The sequence below is a fragment of the Pinus tabuliformis genome, chromosome 1_1 (genome assembly GCF_031772625.1).
Source record: "Pinus tabuliformis cultivar Carrire ecotype Pingquan chromosome 1_1, CPIR1, whole genome shotgun sequence".
Taxonomy (NCBI): domain Eukaryota; kingdom Viridiplantae; phylum Streptophyta; class Pinopsida; order Pinales; family Pinaceae; genus Pinus; species Pinus tabuliformis.
Window position 1 is genome coordinate 325,166,224 of NC_142297.1, and position 10,270 is coordinate 325,176,493.

The window sequence follows — 10,270 nt, forward strand, 5'->3', positions numbered from 1 at the left end:
AAATTGTTTCATATTAAGATTCAAATGAAGAATATGTTGACATGTCATTTGATTCTAGTTCATATACCAACGCAGAGGACATGGTATAGAACATTTGTTTAGACATGCATGATCACTGTCATCCATGAACTTTACAATCATTGAATAAATATGTAGAGCTAAAAGTTACATAGTAAGCATATTAATGTAAATTTTATATATGAAATAGAAGTAGTTGTGGTGCTTGTTAATGTCTGAAGTTAGTGTTTTACAGTCTTGTTGTCGTTGTGACAAACACTCTCCAAAATTGTGGATCTTGTGATTGTTCTTTCCATAGTCACTTTATGGTCGATCGATGTTCTTTCCATAGTCACTTTATGGTCGATTGACGCTTTGTTAAGTTTTCTAGTCTTCTTCTCAGATTGTAAGTGTCAAAGTAAACTACTCACACATGCTCATTCTGCAACAAGTTCATGAGAACATTCTTTTATGCAAGCTTGAACAGGTATAGAACAAGTCCATCAAGACAACGTATGTACAATGTTCAACCTACGTTGAAATTTAGCGTGCACTTTCTTTAAGAGTATCTCACTTTTGGTTGTGGTTGTTCCTCTATTTCAGTGAGTTTTTCCAACTGTCTCTTTTGCACACCTTTGCTTTCGCAAGTGCCGCTTTCATGATTATGATTGTTGATTTTGCTTGTTTTCACTATAGTAGGTGTATTTTCATGTTATTTTTTCTCTATCATGTGTCGTTTGCATTTTTCAAGTGTCATTTGCACTTTTCTCTTACTATCACAAGTGTCATCTTTTGGGCATGGAAAGTGTCACACATTGCATAAGCAAAGTTATGGTTTTTTTCAAGGGGTAAATTTGGTGTTAATGAGTCCTATTTATCATATGGACATGTATTCAACTCATTCCCAAAGTTTTATACACTGTTTCACAAGTGTCATCATTGTCGTCGCAAAGTGTACCTTTAGTGTGTACTTGGAGGAAGTTGTTATATTACTGTCACATTGAAGGGATAAAGATGTTCTTGTCTTATGAGTGATCAATGTTGTGTCATTGACTGTTATGAGTATGTGATCATGTTTAGGTTTCTTCCTTGTTCACTTTGACCTCATTGATCTCACACTTAGCCAAATTCAGAAAAGATCCTACCTAAGCAACTTGACTTCACTCAGCCCTCTAGAGCTTACGCACTACGTAGTCTCAACCCACAAGCTCAGGCTTTTCATTTTGAAACTGCGTGACGCACAATTCCTGCCTCCCAGAATTGCGCATTATGGAGTCTTAGTGCTCAACCCTGACCCCTTTAACTCCATAACTATGAATTTCAGCGTCCCAATCATCTCCTTTTGCACATTGCGCAGTGTCAAGCCTCAAGCTCTCAACCTACCCCATTGAAATGTGCAACTGTGTAATCCCTAGACCCCTCTCCTTCTAGAACTGCACAATGGGAAACTTCAAGCTTGAATACGACCTCGTTGAGCCCCTCAACTGCACAATCACCCTTCACTAGCCTTCCTGTGCATCTCAAGCCTCATTCCTGACTCCTGACCTCTAAAACTATGCATTATGTAATCCTTGAGCTAGTCTCCCAACCCAACATTGAGTTCCAACTCAGTTAGTAGTTTCCATGAAGCATGTTAGTCTAGGATTTAATCAGACTAATGTTGTCTTGTCACTGGTTGTTTCTAGTTATAGGTATTATATCTTGTCATGACGGGATGATGAAGGAGGAGAAGAAGAAAGGGACCATGCTAGGAGACACCTTTGACGCTGAAAAGATAAGTTGATCATCGAGCGAAAAGATTAAGGAGCACCAAATTACAACAGATACAAAAGATTAGGACCACGTGGAGATTCCATACCATTCAACCCCGTAGAGGATGAAGATCATATTGGGTGTGGAGCCTGATTATCTTCCTAATTGTTCAAAGGATTTTTGTTTCAACTGCGTTGGATCGTTGTTATTAACAAGGCGGCAATTCCGCTCGTTTAATCACTATCAGAGGGGGCTGAGGAGGAGGGGGCGATGGTGATTTTATGTGCCCCCCCTTGGTGGGCGTGTTGAAAATGGCAACAAGAAGTGCTAAAAATAGCACTGTTATAAATAGCAGTTCGGGTACCAGTGTTGGACATAGCAACAAGGAATGAAAAATGGAAGTGCTATAAATAGCATTTCATGTTAGATTCCAATTTTAGTTAGTCCCTGAACTAAAATTGAGAAGTAAAATTTGAATTTGATCTTAGCAGTTGTTTGTAAAATAATTAATTAATTCATCTTGAGTTAATATGTTGTAGAAAATCAAACATAAAGTCTATGTGGGGACATGCAACAGAGTCTCCATTGATTGAGGAATTTATCCACCAGTTAAAGAGATAAGGATGAGTTGTAATTAGTTAGCTCAATTCACTGAGTCAAGTCCAGTTAGATTAGTTCAAACAGTTTGTTGAATTAATTGTGAGTTCAGTTAGTTAATGCATGCATGCATGTAACTTTTGCACTTCAAATAACTAAATATTCTCTCATAAATAACTCATGCATGTCAGTTCAGTCAGAGACTCAGTTGGGATCAGAGGAAGGGACAGTGTACTACCAGTTGGAGGATTTTTCCTATATAGGAATCTCATCCATCTAGAAGGAATCATTCCTTCAGGCTTGTGCAATTATTTATGAGCCAAGTGAGTAGTGTGAGGTGGGAATTCACACAAGTGGAAGCACTGGACCCCAGGAAAAACTGCACAAGGAAATAGGAGGCTTGGAGGGCAAAGGAGAAGGTTTGGAGAAGCTTTTGACTGTCTATGAGCAGCATTGTTTGATTGCAGAGAGAGTAGGATAGCTTGAGAGCTGATTCTCTCATTCTCAGTTATATGTGTTCTCATTGATCTTGCTCAATTCGATTAAGCTTCCGCAAAGTTGTTGTAGACGTAGATCTTGTATTTTGCTTTAGTATATTGCATTATCTGTTGATCTACAGTGGGAATTTCTACAGGGCGTTCGGGGGCAACGCCCTTGAAGCTACAAATAGATGAAAATTTTCCTTGTAAAATATTGTAATTTCGTAGTCAATTTGGGTTGTTCATTAGGAGGATGATATGATGATATAAATTTTAATTTAGGGTTTTTGGCCCAAGAAGGTAACCCTTGGTTTATATGAGGGAATTGTATTACAATTGTGTATTATTTATTTTGAGCGAGAGAGAGAGAGAAAGGAGGTTGTGTGAGAGTGAAGAGGAAATTACAACGGATCTGTTGTAGGTTGTATCTCTTCATTTTGCTGGATAATATAAAAGGAAGGACTGGTTATTTCTTCGTGGACGTAGCCCAAATTGGGTGAACCACGTATATTTGTGTGTCTATTGTTTTATGCATTTCAATATTTTTGTTTCCATAATATTTTATGTATTTCATTGCTTCGTTGATTAATTTCTAACAACTGGTATCAAAAACTAAGGTTTATTTGGCTAATAAACTCGTATGAGAGAAGGGTTCCTTGTTTGAGGGGGAGAAATGGGGGAAGATGGTAGGTTTAAGGTCGATAAATCTAATGGCCAAAACTACTAGTTATGGAAGATGCAGATGGAAGATTATCTGTATTAGAAAGATTTGTACCTACCATTGAGCAGAAAATCAAAGAAGCTGACAAGTATGACAGATGCAGAATGGGAGATTCTCGACAGAAAGGCACTAGGAACAATATGACTGTGTCTGGTAGTGTCAGTGGCATTCAACATTTCAAAGAAAGTGACAACAAAAGGTTTAATGACGTCATTGGATAAATTGTATAAAAAACCCGCAGCTTCAAATAAGGTATTTCTTATGAAACGTCTATTTAATATGAAAATGTTAGAAGGTGGATCTATTGTTTATCATTGGAGTTGTCTATAATGCGACTTTTTGAAGATTCCGGTGACGGAATCCGGCGAAGAAATTGAGGTCAAATCTTGATTTCTTGCAGTTAAAATGGTTTTTTAACTGCATATTTGGATTCAGCACCCTGAAAAACCCCTGGGACGCTTTCATTGTGCAGAAACTAGCTATCAAACTTGCGATTCCAATAATTCTTGCCGGATTTCAACCGGAAAAATCCGCCGGAAAGGCTTTCAAAAAGTCGCGTTATAGACAACTCCTTGATCATTTATATAAATTTAATATGTTTACCAATTAGTTAAGTTCTATATGGGTAAATTTTGATGATGAAGTTAGGGTTTTGTTATTTTGTGCTCATTTCATGAAAGTAGGAATCGCCTAGTTATGGCTCTTAGTAAATGTCTTTGGATCTAGTAATTTAAAATTTGATGATGTTTTTGATGTCATGCTTAGCGAGGAAATGCGACAGCAAATATTCACTGAAACATCAGGTAATGCTTTGATCGCAAAGACTAGGGGAAGGAGCCCAGGAAATCGCAGTAAGTCAAGAAAAGGAAGATCCAAATCCAGATAAGGGATAATGTGTTGGAAATATGGGAAGAAAGGACACCTGAAGAAACACTGCAAATCTCGGAAGGAAAAAGAAGGAGATGGACAGCGAGAGGAAAATAATGAAGAGAATGTGACACATGATGTGTTGCAAGATGCTTTGATTCTTCCATTAAATAATATTATTGATGCCTGGGTGGTAGATTCAAGGGCTTCATCCCATGCCACACCTGATAGGAAAAATTTTCATGACTATGTTCAAGGAGATTTTGGAAAGAATCATCTGGGTGATGATAAACCCTGTAAAATCATTGGAATGGGTAACATTTTTATGAAGCAACCGAATGGAAACCAATGGCTATTGAAGGAGGCAAGGCATGTTCCACATCTAAAGAAAAATATAATTTCAATAGGGAAGTTAGGAGGTGAAGTTTGTGCTGTGTAACTACTTTTACAGAAAATACCTCGAAGGTCACTGAAGGAGCCTTGGTAATAGCAAAATGAGAAAAGGCTAGTACATTGTTTTTATGCAATAGTATTTCTAATTATGTTAATTATTTAACCTCCACAGGAGAAGATACAACATTGTGGCATTATATGCTTGGGCACATGTTGATGAGCCCCAAAATCGGGTAATTATATGGGCTCATTTGGCCTCCTAACTCAACTTAATCTACCATTCTCATTAGTTTATTGCATGTTTTTTTATTATATTTATGCTAATAAAGTGAATTGGGTTAGTCTTTATGCCATGAAGTCTAATGTGTGCTTTATGCAGATTTTTGGTCAATTTTTGGACAAATTCAAAGGATTAATGAGCATTTTCCATCGAATATTCGACGAAAATGTTAGCTTTGCTATGCAGCACTGACTTTCTAAGGTTAGAAAGAAGCATGGTCTGTTTGGTTGTGTCCAAAGGGGCTCGCGTTGGTCACTTTTCCCTTTCTTCCTTCACCCTGCTCACCTCTAAACCCTTCCCATTCCTTGAATAAGCCTTCTAAAACCCGACAAAGCCCCTTTTGACCCTAGCTCTGAGCACAAAGTCAAACCAACCATAAAACCTTACCCATATGCCCTCACGCGCTCATAAACCCCTCATCGCTTTCCTGCCATTGATCATTCCCCAATAATCTAACGACCCATATCACACCCGATAAAGGTGACCCGCTCGACCATTTTCCACCGTCAGATGCATCTCCGCTCGATTCGACGGTCTTTGCATACATTGCGTCGTCAACTTGATCAAGCGATAGTGCGTGCTGAGGGCGGTTTTTCTCTCTCATCCGCTGCTACATGTCGATCATTGAGTGGAATCGCTCGGCCCCGGGCATTTACCACTTAGCGCCCGAAAGCGGTGCCATGAAAACCGTTACCGCTCAACCAAACCGCTCTCGCCCGTTAAACGCCTGTGCAACACTGTCACCCGATGACTGTCCGATTTGTCCGCTGAAGATCCGACGGCCCTAACACACCCTGCTCCCACCTTGGCCGATAGACTCTACCTAGCCATCTCCACTGTTCATTTCCCTTATTCGACGGTCATTCTTCTCGCTCATCCAAAGCGTCCACTTACCCATGCATTCCACGTCCCATGACCATTCTGTTGCCCGAAGGAGATGACCAGCTCTGCTAGCATCAGTTACAGTAATATCCCCAACAACCATATTTAACATAAATCATGGCCAAAGGAGAAAAGGACACAACACGACTCTGTAACTGAATTTATCAGTCATGGACTCCACTGGTATGAGCACTCCAACCACCTAAAGGATAGCACAACACCTGAACAGATCGAATTCACCCACTGAAACAAGCAACTTCGCTCAGAGACTCCATTAGGCAGTTAAATGCAATTGGTGGCCAATTATGACCCTTCCATACCTAAATGGCCAAGTGCCATTGTAACGAAAACTTATAAATATCCAGGAGCAAGATGTAATCAGGGTTGGCATTTGATGTAAAGTTCAACTTCTGGAGACTGTAGACATTTTGTCACTTGCAGCGTCTCATCTTCATTTTTAGCAAATACAAGCTTCTTTTGTTGTTGGCTGCTCACTGTCCATCCTCCTCTGTTCTAAGCTTGTACCTGATAATGTTGTGTTCTTGATCTCTTGATGTTTAGCACTTGATAACTGTCATCTTATCTCTGTGTTAAAATCTTGAATGCATCACTGAATAGGTTGCTCAGGTTTCTTTCTATCTAATGCAAGAGAGCTATCATCCTGTCTGTGCATTAATAAACTATATTTGCAGGTTTCTGTACTAGTTGCAGCCGTCCATCACATGGTCTCGTGTATGTGCTGGTGTGGTTAGTATTCTCTATATTCACCTAATATCTAAACTGTGAGCATTGGTGGTCTAAATCCTTGTAGTTTGAGGGTGTTCATGCATGTTTGGAGTGAAACAAAATAGAAGTGATTATCTGGCTTGAACCAAACCATCATTCCTTCCATTAGACCTTGCAACAATAGTTGAATTTATATGTTACCAGGCATCTCCAAGCTACAACCTAGGAGAGTTTCTTGGAATCCTAACATAATTGGCGCCATTGTCGGGGAGGGGAGATTGAAGCTCAGCTTCCCTGGGAGAATGACACAGATCCAACTTTGATGATAGATAAAGTCTGGACACATTTTTTGTTGTAATCATCTATTTGGCGAGTCTACTGGAGGCCGAACCTCGTGGCGACTCCACATCACAGTTCTGGCTCAGTTTGTGAGGCATACCCAGAGAAATCCTCAGAAATCACTGGCTGACCCAATGCCTGACCCTGAGAAGATTGTCAAGCAAAGCAAGATATCACGAAAATGAGTATCAGGATCAGGTAAGCTTAAACAATCTTATGTATCTCTGCAAAAAGGGTTTGTGACTGAGCATGCACATGTTGAAAATATAGAACCTTGCATTATCAGTGAACAAATATTCTCAGAGATTCATAAATCTCCTTGTTCAATAAGTCCCCCTTTAGATGTTAGCCCAAAGAAAACCTCCCCTATAGTCCATCAGTTTCCTTCAGCCCTGTCATCCATTTCTCAACTCCCTACCTTTCAAACTGCGAGTACCCTTCCATCTACCCTAGTCATGGCAGGTCCACAAGTGCCCACCAAAATGGAGAGAATCATAGCTGCTAGGTATGGACCCCTGGTCCTGCCTATTCCATTGAATGCCATGCCTGTAGGAGAATATCATAAATACATGCCTAAGTTCACTGGGACAGAGGGAATAATAGCTAAAGAACAGCTTGAGTCTTTTTATAGCTATGCTGATAACCTATATATCAGTGAATATGATGTGTGGATGAGAGTATTTATCCAAAGCCTTGATGGAGAGGCTAGAAAGTGGTTTAGAGAACTGACCCCTAGGTCTACAGCATACATTGAAGGATTAGATGATGTGTTTTTAAAGCATTGGGGAGATAAAAAGACCTGCTATACTACCATACTGAGTTTGGCAACCTGAAAAGGGAAAATGGGGAGTCATTGTCTGACTTTAATAAAAGATTCAACTGTATTTATAGCAAGATACCAGCTGAAGTGAAGCCTACCCCCACCTCTGCAAAACTCACCTATGCCAATGCTTTTGATTCCGATTTCTGTCTGCTATTAAGAGAGAGAAGTTGTGCTTCTCTAGTTGAAATGCAAGATGCAGCCTTGGAGGTGGAATCCAATATCATGGCTGCAGAGAAAATCAAAGGACATGCTAATAGGAGGCAGAGAGCTGAGCCTTCCTCTTCTTCTTCATCTTCAGAACCCCAAATAGACAAAATGACTAAAATGATAGAGTCATTGGCTGCTAAAATATCCAAATTGAAGGTTGAGCAAAGTTTTGGGAAAACAAGGCTTCCTAATACATTTGCTCCTAGAAATCCAAATCTATTCAGAAGAGCAAATGAACAATTGCAGATCATTCAGAGGGGCAAAGAGGCCAGTGAAGAACAAAGGGTTAAGACTCCTTTCCAGAACGTAGTCATGGAAAAGGAGCAGTTTGATGAAGAGGATGAGATTCATTGCATGGAAGACAAGGGCAGTGCTGCCTTTTTGACATTAGCTACCTACGAGGTGTCATTACTCAGTGATCCAAGTGGATGTTGGTGGCCACCCATTTATCCCATTTGGACCCCCACAACTGTCTCTTTCAGCTTTTTCAGTTTCCTAAATTGTAGCACAGTTTACTATTTTTAGCAGTTTTTCGGGTCCTGAACTTCCGGAGCCGTTTTGAGGCCCTAAACGACATTTTTTGGGAAATCTGGGGCAACATGGGTCCATGGACCGATGTTGCCTCCCAAAGTGGTAGTGCTCGGATAGATCTTTCTAACGAGCTATTGTACGCGTCAAACGGAGATCGTATGCCAAAGTTACGACCCCGGGAAATTGATGTACCAATTTACCCAAACGGGGCCCACAATTTGGCGTTTCATCTTCTAGGGTTAAGTTTCGGGATGTGAAAGGTTTTCCATTGTTTCTCAACAATAAATAGGCCTTCGAGCCTCATTGTAACACAATTCAGAGGCATGTAGCCACCACATCTCTTCTTAGAGATAAGCTACCATCGCCCTAGCTGGTTTATTTCCATTACTGTTTGTAGGCATATTTCAGTATTTTACATTAATGAAGTGAAGTATTATTTCCGCTGCATATCTGTGTTTATGGTTATCTCTGTAATTTGTTGCGTTCCTGTTTAAATTTGGATCACTCAGGGACCAGACCAGTCAAGAGTGGGACAGGGAAGCTGTTCTGCAAACTGAAGACCAGCAAATATACAAATTGAGGTCAAGAACGAGTAATGTCAAAGAGAATCCTGCCCAAAGAGCTGTCGTCCCCACAGAGCAGCAGATTAGAAAGCAAAAGCGATAGACAGCTGATCCCATCATCCTCAAAACACCCGCTCAAGAGGTAAGAGGCCCTGACAAGTCCCCTTCCCCTTTCAGCTTTGAATCAGAAGTCCAGAAGTTAAAAATATCTGTACCTCTGACCGAACTTGTAAAGAGTGAGGTCTTTAAGAAGCCCATCCTTGATGCCCTTGAGCTGAAAGCCTCACAAACATCTCATGACTATGTGAATTTATAAGATGATAAACCTACAGTTGTGCTTAGCCCAATGACTGAACCTACTGATGACAATTCCCCATCATTTTATGTCTCCTTGACCATTCATGACAAAATCCTCCATCACTGCCTGCTGGACATGGGTGCCAGCGATAATCCGATGCCCAAAGCTGTCATGGAAGAGTTAGGCCTTGATATTACTAGACCTTATCATGACTTGTTCTCCTTTGATTCAAGGAAGGTGAAACGTCTGGGGTTAATGAAAGACTTAGCTATCACCCTAACTCAGCTGCCCATGAAAAGCATGATGATGGATATTGTGGTAGCAGATGTCCCCCTAAGTTCGATATGCTAGTTTCCAGAGGGTGGATTAAGAGGTTGGGTGGGACATTGCAAAATGATTTGTCTTATGCCACCGTCCCAGTTTTTGGAGGAGAAAGCAGAAGACTATACAAGGAAGCCCAGCTAGCCTATATCATCAGTGATGAGAAGAATCCCACTAATCATCCCATTTACGCTGTGGACACTAATTTTGGAGCATGTATTCTCCAAATTGAAGAATCCCATAGGGCCTCGGTGCAGCTCAAGAAACCAGTATGTCAGGCCATGGGAGAGGAAGGGACACAGGCTTGGGATATGCTCTTTGATGGAGCCTGTTCAAAGGGAACTGCAGGAGCAAGAGTGGTGCTGGTGTCTCCAAAACAAGAAAGCACACATATGTCTTTTAAACTGACTTTTCAGGTCACCAACAATATAGCAGAGTATGAGGCTCTAATATTGGGCTTAAACACTGCCAAAGACATGGGAATCAAAGACATA